The sequence below is a fragment of the Tenrec ecaudatus genome, chromosome 10 (genome assembly GCF_050624435.1).
Source record: "Tenrec ecaudatus isolate mTenEca1 chromosome 10, mTenEca1.hap1, whole genome shotgun sequence".
NCBI lineage: Eukaryota > Metazoa > Chordata > Mammalia > Afrosoricida > Tenrecidae > Tenrec > Tenrec ecaudatus.
The window spans coordinates 4,395,764-4,408,651 of NC_134539.1; positions in this window are offsets into that span (position 1 = coordinate 4,395,764).

Below are 12,888 nucleotides of genomic sequence, written 5' to 3' on the forward strand. Positions count from 1 at the left end.
GGCAATGTGAAGCGTGGATGGACGCCTTTCAGCAGTGGTGTGTGTGTGTGTGTGTGTGTGTGTGTGTGTGTGTGTGTGTGTGTGTGAGAGAGAGAGAGAGAGAGAGAGAGAGAGAGAGAGAGAGAGACAGAGAGAGACAGAGAGAGAGAGACAGAGAGAGGGAGAGAGAGATATGAAAGGCTAGACAACCAAATGGAGTTTTAGCTCTGGTGGAACCTGGCTTCCATGCAAGTACGGTAACCCACCATCCGAACTATCACTCTGAGATGTTCTTTGGACATTGAGTTTTGAGGCAGCTGGTCTACCAAAATCTCCTTGAAGTCAAAGAATATCCTAGCTAACTGGCAAAAACACTGGGCTCTTCTGAAGAATTACCTATATGTAGTTCTTTTTGACTCAATGAGAGGATGAGAGGGAGAATCATTTTGAGAAACAGAAGCTCTCTGGCAGGATGAGAATGATGCTGTTTGGCGCCATCAAGTCCGTTTTGGCAGAGCAGAACCCTGCAGCCTGGACCTGCACTCTCCACAATCGTTAGGCTCGAGCCCATGGTTGCAGCCACCACATCCGTCCATCTCCTAACAGACGTTTGTAGCTGTTTCTTCTCATCTTGAGTCTCTAACGGTGTTTTAGGGCAAGTCAGTAATTGTTGTACTTGTCCTCCAAGACCATGCTGCATGAAATCCTTCCTGACCCTGGACTGACAAATGGTTAATCAGTTCTCCTCTGGTCCGTGTCCATGACAACGCTCCCACCATGGGGCATGGGAGTCTTTGACAATCCCTTCCTCTTCAGGGCATTTTACTTTACTATGATTGTTTGCAGGTGCCGGGATGGAGCCCATCATTCCATTACCCATGAAACCATCTCATTGAACTGGGTTGAACAATGCCTTACTTGTCTCAGGAGAGCTTGCCGAACTGGAAGTGTTTCATCACCTATCAATGACTGGCCACAACACTGTGGAAATCACAGCCCTCTTAGGAAAAGGGCCACCCTCCTCTCGGGGGCACGCTCACACTCACCGGCCGTGATGATTGGTACCTTTCCCCGCAGGATTCCTGGGAACCTCTTGAATTCCCTAACTGAAGTGTTACCTCTATTGGCAAGTGGTCTATTAATTAAACTTCACTCCATTTCTAGGGTTGGGGTCGTAGGACTTTTTGGTTTAACACAGTCCCATGAGCTATGGGAGCTTGGCTGGCATAGTCTCCGTGGTAGATGGCCCCACGGGCCCCCTGGTATTTGCATGTTAACGGGGAGGAATGCATCGGATCAGGCGTCTTGTCCACATGATGAATGGGGATGCTGCTTCAGGGAGAAAGACTGCTTCCATGCCTGCATCCTGTGCATCATGTTACACCCGCTCAGGTGCTGGGGGCATTCTCATTATCTTACAATCAGTGGGCCAAGTTGAGGAGGACCAGAAAGATTGTCCTGGCGATAGTGCGGACTAGTGAAGCAAACTGAGCCACAGGAAGGATGCTGGACTCTTGTCATTTTAACTGCGATCTGGGTCAGTGTCACATAGACTTACAACCTGCAGATTGCACCCAGGGAAGTGCCACCCCCAACCCAGAACCTTTGGACTAAAGCTCCAGAGAAACTGAAGCGCCCACAAGGCTCTCACAGCGCTCTGGTCCTCCATGAAAGTGTTGTTGTTGCTAGGTACTCAGGAGAATGCAGCGACCCGGTATATGACAGAACAAAACAACAGCGTCCAGCCCGGCACCATCCTTGCAATTGTTCTTACGTTTGGGGAGTCCATCGCTCGGTGCCACGCTCTGACTCCCGGTCCTGCTGCTGCTCTCTGATGATGTCTTAGCTGCCCTCGGGATCCAGGGGAATCACTGCATGGGGATCTCCGGTCCAGAGGACTCGCTCCACTGCTGGCTCTTGCCAGTGATGAGATCCCTCCTCCTGCTTCTCTGAGGGCTCAGAGGACACCAGCAGGATGGCATCCAAGGACTCCTGTTTGCAGTCACTCACCAGTGAATCCGACCAGTATCTCCCCCACCTTACCAGACGCTTGTAGGCCAAGGCGGTTTGGTGTGAGTTAAGAGACCTTGGCTAGAATCACGCCTTCAAATTAATTCAATGCACCTGCAGGCATTTGTAAGCCAGTCAACCTATGCTCCTTCAGCTTTTTTGTTTCTTTTGAATTTGAGGAGCAGAAAAAAATCGTAAGGCACAAGATCAGGCCTCTGGGGTAGATGGGTTGAGCCTTCCAGATTAAAATCTCACAGGACAGCCTTTGCTACCTTTGAAGACTGAGTGGGTGTATTGTTGTCTTGTTAAACAAACAAAAAGTCCCTTGGTGCTGGCTTTTTTTCCTCCCCGATGCAACATTCAATTTTCTTAAAATGTCATCATAATAAGACCCATGATCATCGTGTGTCCTTGGAGAACACCTAATAAGATGACCCCTTTGCAGACCCCAAAGCCAGTGGTCATACCCTTCTAAGCCCACCTCCCTGCCATGCACCTGACAGGCCCAGCAGATTCCCTTGGAAGCCCTTGTTTTGATTAGACCTCAGTTTTCCTTAGGTGTGTTCCCTAAGGAGCCCAAGGCTAGAGTGTGACTGAAAGGACTGGTCAGCAGCTGCTCACTGGCCGCCGAGATGTCTTTAACATATTTTGTTTAGAATAAACCCGTGTGTGTCTGACCTGGAAACCTGGCCCTCGTACTTCTTGACTTGCTTTTCTAGGCCCCTGGACTCTTGGGAATTATTGTCTCATCCACTTAAACCCTCTAGGACTACTACACACTAAATGGGATGACCACTAAGTAGTTGTTCACGATGGGACCATGAACTCAGAATGGTGATGTGTGATTTTAGCCAAGTTGTTGACCGTCTTGGGGCCTCAGTGGATCCCACTATTTTTCATAGTCTGTCCTACTGGATAGTACCATGTTCTGATAAATTAGATGCTTTATGGGATAGCTAGTTTTTATTGTGTCAACCTGGCCAATAGGCACATGTGGGATTACTCAGGTGACAGTTTGATTGGAGGGCAAAGAGATAAATGGCTCTGCAAGGCCCGCCCCCTCTCTCTTGCTCTCTGGTGATTGGAGGGTGTTGGAACATGCTCTGGCTTTAGCTAGTTCTCTGCCTCAACCTGTGTGCTACACGCTACCTGTGGGCCAGGCCAACCCATAGATCATGTTGCTAGAGCTTGAGACTCCTTTGAGACCTGCTTCCCCACACTGTTGGTACATACATCGCTTGAGGGCTGGTGGATTCTGTCACCTTGCATTGTTTGCATTTGATATCTCATCCGGTCCTGCTTTGCTAAGCTCCCGAGCTACTGACTTTTGGTGACCCACCCTGCTGCTTTCTGCTTGCCTTGTCAGAGAGAGGACTCTGCTGTCTGCTTCCTTGACCTTGGACCTGGCAGCCCTCGTGAGTTGAAGGACTTCCAATAGATTAACTGTTCCATGGAAGGGAGTTGAACTGAACCCTCGGTACTTCTGTGTGGGCTAATTAGCTGTTATAATCCTTCTCATTGTATAAATCTATCTATCTATCTATCTATCTATCTATCTATCTATCTACCTACCTATCTATCTATCCATGTCTAGGTTTTGTTCCTCTAGAGAAGCCTGCCTAACACACTTTATAATCTTAGTAATTAATCTTGATGACTTACTCTGTGAGGGTCTGTGCTAGCTGCTTTAATATGCACTATCTCCCTTGATTCTTAAGCTCAACCCTGTGAGACGGCTTCCATTATTATTCCATCTATGCATACGGAACTTGAGATCTGGAATGGGAAAAGCCACCCAGTCAACACAAGCCTAGGTCAGATGACAATGGAGACTCGGTTGCACTCCAGGGTCTAGTCTCTCGAGTGTCTTTCTCCGGAGTTGTTCTCTGCCTTCTGGATGGGCCAGTGGCAGGGATATTCCTGACGAAGGCCCGCCCCCCTCAATAGGACTTGGGCAATGCCTTAGCCACTATGATTGGGGGTGATGGATTTGTTAGCTTTGGTTTGCTTGTTTACTGCGATGGCTGAAGAGAGCTAGGTGTCCTCCAAGCGTGTACGAGTTCTTGGGAGGATGTTCTGAACAATGCACTTAATAGCTTCCCCTCACCAGCTGCTTGGCGCGGGAATGTTGCTGCACTCTGCTTCCATCGCGGTTGACCGCCTTGGCTCCGGTCTGCTCTCTGTGAGTGGACCTTCCTTCAACAGCAGTGGGATTTAGTTCCAAGGCGAGCTCCTTGGGAAGGTGGAATCTCACTTCCCAAACCGCTTCAGCTACTCAGAACATTGGGAATGACGAGTCAAGCCCCGGACAGGGAGGCTGGTCTGACTTCCCCACCCCTTACAAATTAGGGTGCCTTGGGGTGCAGGTAGTGAGAGGAGGTGATTAGGATGAGAAAAATGCAAGAATTGGTTGCAGACAAACGGAACCAATTTTAATGCGAAGGTTTGGAAAGAAAAATTACTCAACCCTGGAGCATGAATCCATGCAGCCATTGGAGATTAACCAGTGAGCCCCTGAAACACAATCCCTGGGAAAAAACAGGGCCTAAGTTCCCGAGCTCACAGAAATAAGCGTGGCGGGCTGGGAAGCAGGGTGGCCAGCGGGGAGAGTGCATAGCCAGTAGATGGCCAAGCCAGACAGTGCCTGACCTGCCGATGACCGTGCTTCTGTTCACACCAGGCGCCCCTGGGAGGACGGTAGTCATGGACAGGAGAAAAAGGACCCGGGAGCTCTCCAGACGCATGTTAGTAACATGGTGATGACATGGGGGTCTGCAGTTCAGGGCATTGGGCTGAAGGGCAGCTGAGCTGTGTGTGATGGGGAGGTGACGGTGAGAGAAGTGAAAACCACCCGCCAACACAAGACTGTCTCCCTACGGCCATGTCCTCACACAAGCGCTGACACGCTACCAAAGGTCTAGTCTTGGCTTAGTCCAGGCCCACACGCACTGCTTCTGACCTGCTCCGCGCAGATAGCCAGTGACCAGTGCCGAAGCTCTTCTGTGATCAGTTTGATGCAAAGGAGCTGTAAGGGGCCTGGATGGCTTGTCAGGTGGGGCACAAGGCAGTGAGACTCATGCAGAAGACAGAGAGCAGAGAGAATTTACAATATCCAGGTCCCAGCACACTGAGAGACACAGGGCCACTCCAGGCCGCCCCGACTGGTTGGCTGGGAGTGATTGGAGTGGGTGCAGAGTGACCCAGGAGTGAGATGACCCAATGCAGGCAGGGCTGGCTGTAGCAGGGTAGACTGGGCTCAGTCAGCTGGAACAAGCCGCCTTCCACCTAGACTGTGAGACGGGTCAAGGGAGCAAAAGGGAGTGCTGTCCACTCTCCTTTATTGGCTTCTTGTAACGTTTACTGCTGCAGGAGAGTCGGAGTTGTCCATCATGAATCCTCTCCATGCACACGCTTTCCTGAGCGTCTGGGGAGAGAAGGTTCTGTTCCCTCCCCCGTCGTGTGCTGCTGGGCATGAAGCAGAGTGACTTGCCCAAGAGCAAGGATGTCATGTCCAGCAGGAATCTCATTCCTTTAACTCCAAGGTTTTAGGTTTTTTGGGTCCCCCCCCCTTCCTGATATTGTCGGTGAGGGTCACTTCCCTAGTCTCCTTTGCCCAACGGATCCTCCCTGCTTCTCTTAGAGGGCACGCGGTGCCCTTCTGCACCCGAGCGGCCGGTTCACTTTACGTTCTCCCACAGGGAAACGTGGAGTCACACCAACGGGTGAAAAGTGACTGGGAAGACGGCCGGTGTGCTCTCAGTAAGCACTCGTGGCATGCTGCTTCACAGGGGCTCGGCTGCCCCATAAAATGGGTCCCTTCAGGTACCAGACCCATAAGACCCAAACCTGCTGCCAATCACTGCATCCCAACTGGCTGCAACCTCCTAGGACAGTGAACTGCCCCGGGGGGAGGGGGTCCAGGGGGGGTGGGTCCGAAGCTGTCGTCTTTAGGGGAATTGCCTGCAATGTCTTTCTCCTGCCAAGTGGTTGGGGGTTCCGACTGCTGACCGTTCAGTTAGCAGCCGAACACGTGACCTTGTGCCACTCTCCAGCAAAGGCCCGTTGGCAGGAGCTGGGGATGCAGCATCGGCACTGTGCTTTGTCCTTCGGATTCTCACGTAGGTGCGGAGACCGCTGTGGGAGGGGGTTGATGTTTTAAATACACATCTTGCGTCACACTGTGTGACCAGTGCTGACTTCTATGAGCAGCAGACACCCAAGACTCAGCTTTGCATTCCACATGCTCTTTGTATTCACTGCTGTTTAAGCAACATGTTACTTACTCCCTTACCTCACCCCCCAGCCCACCCACAAAACAGCAACCAAAAAATAGTACCAACCAATGAGATCAAATATGCCACCTTGGTGACTAAGGTGCACTTGACCTAAGCCATGGTATTTTTATCAGTTCTTATGGGTGTGCAAGTTGCACATTGACTATGGACCACTGAAGAAGAAAAGCTGGCTCTGGGTTGTGGTGCTGGAGAAGAATGTTGAACGGACCTTGGACCGCCCACTGAACAAGCACAGCCAAAAGGCTCCTGTGTCAGTTCGGGTTGACCAGAGAAACAAATGCGTAGACACTCAAATGTGTACAAGAAAGAGCTTCACGTACAAGAGCATTTTGAATATTGAGAAAACATCCCGGCCCAGTCCAGATCAAGTCCACAAGTCCGATATTAGCCCATATGTCCAATACCAATCTATTAATTCCTCTTCAGACTCACACAACACATCCAATGATGCCGAATGCAGGAAGATCACAAGCCAGTGGGTGGGAAGTCTGTGGATGCAGTGGCAGTAGAAGCCCCTCAGCACTGGCAGGGCTCTCCATGTGGCTCCTCCAGTTCCCAGGGAAAGGGTTCTGTCAAAGTAGGACCATGTGTCTTGTCAGTAGAGCGTCTCTCAGGGAGTCAGTGTAGAGAGAGAATCTCCCAGGAAGTGAGCAGAGAGAATGTTTTTCCTGCCTCCAAGATGGAAATACAGGAATTCCCAGAATCCTCAGAGGAAGGCCATGCCCAGACAGAGGCCTCATTGGCTGTATCCTGATTGACAGGCTACACTCTACCCCTGCACTCTCATCCTTAAATGGACACCAGATTATGTAACTACCACAGCCCCTTAGAGAGCAGCCCCTGGAGAAGGACATCATGCTCGGTAAAGTGCAGGGGCAACAAAAAAGAGGAAGGCCCTCGAGCAGGTGCCTGCGACAGTGAGCTCTGAGCAGGGTGGGGCAGGCCCAGGCAGCGTTCTGCTCTGTGGTTCATCTTCAAGAAGAATTAGAGCTTGAGGACACCTAACAGGATTCCAGCATTAGGAGAAGGTTTTCTGTCTGTCTGTCTGTCTGCTCACAGTGTGGGAGGAAAATTCTTGTCTCCATTCAGCATCTGTAGGCCTGGAGTTCCTTGTGTCTTGGTATCTATCTTTCTCTGAGTCTAGGAGGTTCCCGGTGCAGGCTCTGCTCCCGGCCTTTCTTGGTGCTGGTACCGTGGCCACTCCTGTAAGATAGACAGTGTCAGGGGCCAAGCCCCGGATAACCCCACTCCCAGCAGACGAAGCTGTGACCGAGTAGAATGTTTTATCCCATGCCCAATCCTCTTACGGCTGATTGGCTGATCCAATCTCATCAGACTGGGGAGACAGACAGAGGTCAGACTTAGAGGGACCTGTGTGCCAGGCTGAAGATCCTGTGTCTGTCAACCCGGGAGTGATGAGAGTCTCGGTAACCCACAGGGAAAGAGATGATGTGAAGGAGTCCTGGAAGACTTTCTGAGATGAAATGCCCCCATCCACTAACACACAAACAAATGAAGCAAAACAGCAAAACTTACAGTTCTAAGTGTGGGCAACAAAAGCAGGAAGTGTGCAAGCCTTTTACAGATGCTGAATCTGTAACTATGAGATAGGCAGGCCAGGGTGGGAGAGAGAGGAAAGCACCCAAGAAAACCCACACCCCACCCACCCCACCACCCCAAACTCAGTGCCATCGAGTCTGCTCTGACTCCGCTAGCTTCTGGACACAGTGGAACCGCCCCTGTGGATTTCGGAGCCCAGAAAGTTTTATGGGAGCAGAAAGCCTCATCTCTCTCCTTCCGAGCGGCTGTTGAGTTCCAGTGGCCTGCCTAGTGGTTAGCAGCCCAGTACGCAACCCCCAACGCCTCCACAGCTGCTCTTGAAAACATCACTGTGTTGGGAGGAAGAAATAATACAGTGCTGTGAAAAAGAAAAGAAATGGAAATAATCTACCCAAAACCAAACCAAAAAATAAAAGACCGAACCCGCTGCGATAGAGCGGGGTCCTGGCTCATGACAGGCCGCCCCATGTGTGAGAGCAGAATTGCTGGGGGGCTTTTCCGCTTGCCATCTTTACAGTGGCCGCTCTCCGGCCTTCTCCTCTGCCCAGACAGTTGGCGTAACCGATGTCTTAGGAGGAAGGTGAGAAAGGAGATGGAGGATCAGTAGTGTGCATGTGTCCCAGCTATGGCTCACGGCCTCCGGCCCTCTTGTGCGTCTCCGATGGAAGAAGAGACAGGAAACGCTCCCCGCAGACCCAGCAGAGGCCTGAGAGCAGGGCGGTGTAGCATCGCTGATGACACAGCTCGGAGTGCCAATGAGTTTTACTCCAAGGATTTATTAGTTGCCCAGACCCGACACACACGTGCTTTAGTGAATGTGTTGGCATTAAGTGGCGCTTAGCGTGGGTCATGGGGGGAAGGGCGGTGAGGTCCAGTGTGGCAAGCAGGGTCTTCCCCAAAGGCCCGCCTCCTCTGAGCTATGGCTCCCCAGCCACTGCTTACAGGCTCTTTGCAGAAGAACTCAAGCCTGCCCATCTGCTCTGGGGGTCAGCCTGCAGCTCTGCATGCCCACAACCCTATCACCCTGCCCCATAATTCTTATCTGGGCATGAGAAATCTGAACGGTGCATTGGGAGTTCAGTCTCTGGCAGCAGTGAATTAAATCCAGGAATTAAGCATGGGACACGGTACGTGCGTTTCTCTAAAGCTCTTGTGTCAGGCAGGCATCCGTTACTGGCTCTTCCAGTGATGCCCGCTGTTAGGTTTCATACACTGGGGACGAGCTGCTTCTTCCTGCTATTTGCCAAAGTCCCAGGTGGACGTGGAGCCCCGAGGCCAACCCTGCTGTCATCCAGAGGTGGCCAGCTCATAGGTAGAGAGACTCATGATTGAAGACCCGCATGACATAGGGCGGTCAGTGGGGGCACGTATGGTCAGCATCTTGTAAATGAATGCCTTCAACTTCATTGTTAATGAAGTGTCATCCAAAGGGGACAATGGTGCTTCACTGCCCCCATACTGGGAGTCCAGAGTTTACATACTCGGCTGACAATCGAAACGTTGGAGCACGAAGACGGTTGGGGGATGCCTGGCAGGAGAAAGATGAGGTTTTCTACTCCCGTGAAGACGGACAGTCGCAGAAGCCCACAGGGGCAGTTCTGCTCTGTCCTGTCGGGCCTCCATGAGTCAGAATGGACTCGCTGGCCCTGAGATGAGAGATGCCTGAGAAGAAAGATAGGTCTGATGAGGTTGCCAAAAAAAACACAAAAACCAGCCATTGAAAACCCCAAGGAACCCAGTTCTGCTCCTAGGCACCTGGAAACCGATGAGTCGGAATGAATTGGAGAGTGCCTGGTAGTCCTTCCTATCAACGCACCTCCGGCAAGTCTGGGTACCAGGCACCCTGAGATGATGAGTAGGAGGGAGGGCACCTTGTCTTTAAGTCTCTCCATCACCCCTGCGGCAATCTAACACATTCAACAACAGGGAAACGGACTGAGCCAGGAGGAGGAGGCAGGTCTATTCCTCTGAGATTCCCGGTGGCCCATGGAGGCACAGGGGCTGCAGCAATGGGCTCCCACCTAACACCAGGTGTGAGGCTGGCACAGGACCAAGCAGTGCTTTGTTCAGTTGGGTTCTGTAGGGTCACCATGAGCCAGACCTGACTTGACGGCACCTAACATCAATAACCCTGGTGGTGCCATGGTTACGTGTTGGACTGCGATCTGTGCGGTCGGCAGTTCAAAACCACCATCAGCTCCAGGGGAGAAAGACTGTAAACAGTTCCAGTCTCAGAAACCCAAAGGGGTCACTGTGACGCAGCACGGACAGGATGGCTGCCAGAAACAGCAACAATAGCAATGGGAACGTAGGTCCCCTAGACCTGGAAGGCAGGCAAGTGGGAAGCCAGTCCTTCTGCCCGGGGGTCCTTCTATATTTCCCAGACCACGTCCAGAGGGGCAGACGGGCGTTTCCCCTCTTCCATCTTTCTTGGACCCTATGGCTCCCCATCCTCCCTGGGACCTGATAAATCAGAGAGGAGCTTCCCCGGAGGGTTTCCAAGGCAGCAGCTCTTTACGGGAACAGAGAGCCTCATCTCTCTCTGGCAGAGTGGCTGGTGGCTTCAAGCTGCTGACCTTGTGGTCAGCATCCCAACGAGTCAGAATTACCTCGACAGCAGTGTGTTTTGGGGATGTTCCCCAAGCCTATGGTCTGACAAGCGTCCACCAGGACAGGAAAATCACGGACAGAGCCGGGTTATGAAATGTGATTAAGATTTCTATGCATGGCCACCCAAGGCTACCCTTCAAGGTCAGGGCTCAGGAAAATGGACTGAAACAAACCCACTGATCACAGCGTTGACCCCGACTCCTGGTGGCCCCACATGGGTCAGCATTGCTAGGGCATTTCCACTGGCTGATTTGGGGCAAGCAGATTAATAGGAGGAGCCTTAGTGGCATAGTGGTTAAAGCACAGCCCCCTCTACCAGACACTGGTGGTTCGTCTCTTCTGGCCTCCTCTCTCTGGGACAAAGATGTGGCAGTCTATTTCCATCCAGATGTATAGGCTTGAAATCAAAGGGTAAGGTGCTACAGTTTAGCTGAAACACATCTGCCATAGTCCACTTGACCACGCTCTCTGTTCAAAGGCAAGGCCTCTCACGGCCCTGTGTTGTTCAGTGCAGATTCATCAGAGGGTTAATCCTGACAAATGGATTTTGGCCTTCCATTGTCATCCACAGCCTTCTGCAAACTGGGTGTTTACAATTTAAGCTCTGATACGATTCCCTCCTTTGGATTTGGATTTTATTATTTGCAATCCTGGATCACACAGGCTGGTGTGCTTCTTCCAGGTGGACTTAGTTGATGCCTCATTGAGATGGCGGCTTGTTTTTGTTTGTTTGCTTCCTGTGATTTTTCTGTATACAAAATCCAGGGTAGGTAAGTCTTTAGAGACAATAACTGGATGAACAATTCCCTAGGGGCACGGCAGGGGCGGGTGGAGGAAAATGGGGAGCTAACGACAGTGAGTATGAGAAGAAAATGTGCCAAAATTGATTGTGGTGATGATTGTACACATCTTCGTAATATAATTAAATGATTAACTTATAGGATACGTGAAATACATGCCGGTAAAACCATTTTAAAAAAGAAGGGCTTCACATTGTGTTCCTTTTGTCTAATAATGCTCTCTATGATCTTGTAACAACAAACAAGAACAACAATAGATCCATAGCCTTGGAAACCCGAGAGGGCAATTCTACTCCCTTCTGTCGGCTTGCTATGCGCTGGAGGTGACCTGATGGCAGTGGATTTCTTTCTTTCTTTTTTGGGTGCCAGGCCTTTCATTGAAACATCTCTGGGGGGATTTGAGCCTCCCACCTTTAGGCCAGCAGATAACCATGTCTGTGAACCATGCACCTGTACAAGTTTATTCTACTCATTCGACCATGGAGCACCAGACCCTCTGCTGGATGCTTTCTGTAGACGCAGCCCTTGCTCCTGCAGACCCCAGGTGATGTGACAGGACAGAAGGAAGCAAGCACAGAGCACTGAGTAGGATTCAAGTACAACAGGGAAGTAGACCCAAATGCTGTGCTGTGCCTTGGGGTCAGAGAAGCCACTGGAGAGAAGCTGATTTCCCCCAGACTCTTGAAGGAAGGCAGAAAGGGGCAGGTGGAAAGATAATACTTGGTGGGGGTGGGGCGGGACCTAACTGGGGCAAATGCATGGGTCAGAAATGAGAATGAGCCGAGGAAGGACATGGGTGCCCCTGCGGCCAGAGAGGAGTGGGGTGGACCAGGGGAGTAGAGGGGAAGCTCTTGTGGGACTGTGTGGGGTGGGATGAGGACTCCTGTTCTGAGTGAGGCGGGCGGGAGGGAGAGAGGGAACACAGCACAGGTAGAGAGCAAGATGGGGAGTCAGTGGGCGGCGGTGGTGAGGGTCTCCCCTGAGCGATGGAGTGCCCACTGCTGATGACAAAGTCCTTCTGAACGGTGCCCACTTGAGTCTTTCTGATTTGAGAGTTGGTGAAAGGGGGCCTTTTTACAAAGGGGTGTATGGTGCAGCTGGAGCAGTTCTTGGGGATGTAGGGATATCAGAATGTGCTTATTAAGTGCTTGATCTCTCTCTCTCTCTCTTTCTCTGGCATATGTCATATTTTTTAAAAACCTAGTTGGGTGAAAGTTTGCAGAGCAAATTTGTTTTCCAGGCAACAATTTGTCCTTGATGGTTTTGTGACAGGGTCTCAGTGGCTTCCATCGTCCTACCTGAGTCCCATGTTTCCATCCTGCTTCTTTCCCATTCCCTCCAGCCGTCTGAGCTGGGTTTTAGAGCAGATGCTGGCCTGCTGGTCTGTCTGGTTGATCGTACCTTTCTCCCCGGTGTTATGGTTCCCTTTGCTGGCGTGTCTGCTGTTGGGATGGAGCAGCCTTGGGAGACCTGGACTGTTAACCCAAAGGTTGGAATGTTAACCAAACGGGCAAATCCACCAGTCGCTCCATGGGGAAAAGATGAGGCTTTTCTGCCTGAGAGACACCACATAGCATTGGGATCTGTGACAGTGGATTTGGCTGTTTGGAAGCCACTTGACCCTGGGGATGGGT